We start from the raw sequence: 719 nt of genomic DNA on the forward strand, positions 1-719 counted from the left end.
GGCACTGCAAGATGAGCCTAAAAATATAAATCTGCACAGTGTGAGAAAGAAAGCTGTGCCAAGATCAGAAGGACGTCCGTGCATCATGGAACTAAATAAAGTTGGCAGATTGGCCTCTCTGGGTGGTGTCTCATCCAACCCACGACATCAGCAGTCCAGGCACAGGGCCACAGCCAGCCTGGCATGAGCCATCTGTCATGTGCTCCTGTGATAATCCACAAGAAAAAGTCCCCCTGGCAACCAAACAGGTTCCAAGGACATCCACACACAGTCCTCAGTCCACTCAAAATAGCATCAGACAGATTTTCACATGGAACATCTTTTCATTCATGCTGTGCTTTTTTCTGCTCCCCCAACCCACCCCAGTATTGGAGATTGAGTGTGGAGCTACATTCCAAGCCTTTTTTATTTCTTGTTTTATGTTGAGACAGGGTCTCACCAAGTTGCCCATGCCTGCTTTCAACTTGTGATCCTTCTGCCTCAGCCTCTCTAGTAGCCAGGAAAACAGATTCCGTCACCATTCTGGCTTCATGCTGTTGTTTTTGATTTTTTTTGTACCAGGAATTGACCTTACACTTGCCAGGCAGGTGTTGTGGTGCTGAGCTATATCCCCAGCTCAATGCTGCATTTCTTATTCCATATTCACTTGTTTCCCAAGGAGCAGAAGCTGTCACGGCTAATTTCATTCTGCTGGTAACTTGAGCCCCTACCTAGGTCAC

The sequence above is a fragment of the Cavia porcellus genome, unplaced genomic scaffold, assembly GCF_034190915.1.
Source record: "Cavia porcellus strain 051 isolate PalLab524CR breed Dunkin Hartley unplaced genomic scaffold, mCavPor4.1 scaffold_20, whole genome shotgun sequence".
Lineage (NCBI taxonomy): Eukaryota > Metazoa > Chordata > Mammalia > Rodentia > Caviidae > Cavia > Cavia porcellus.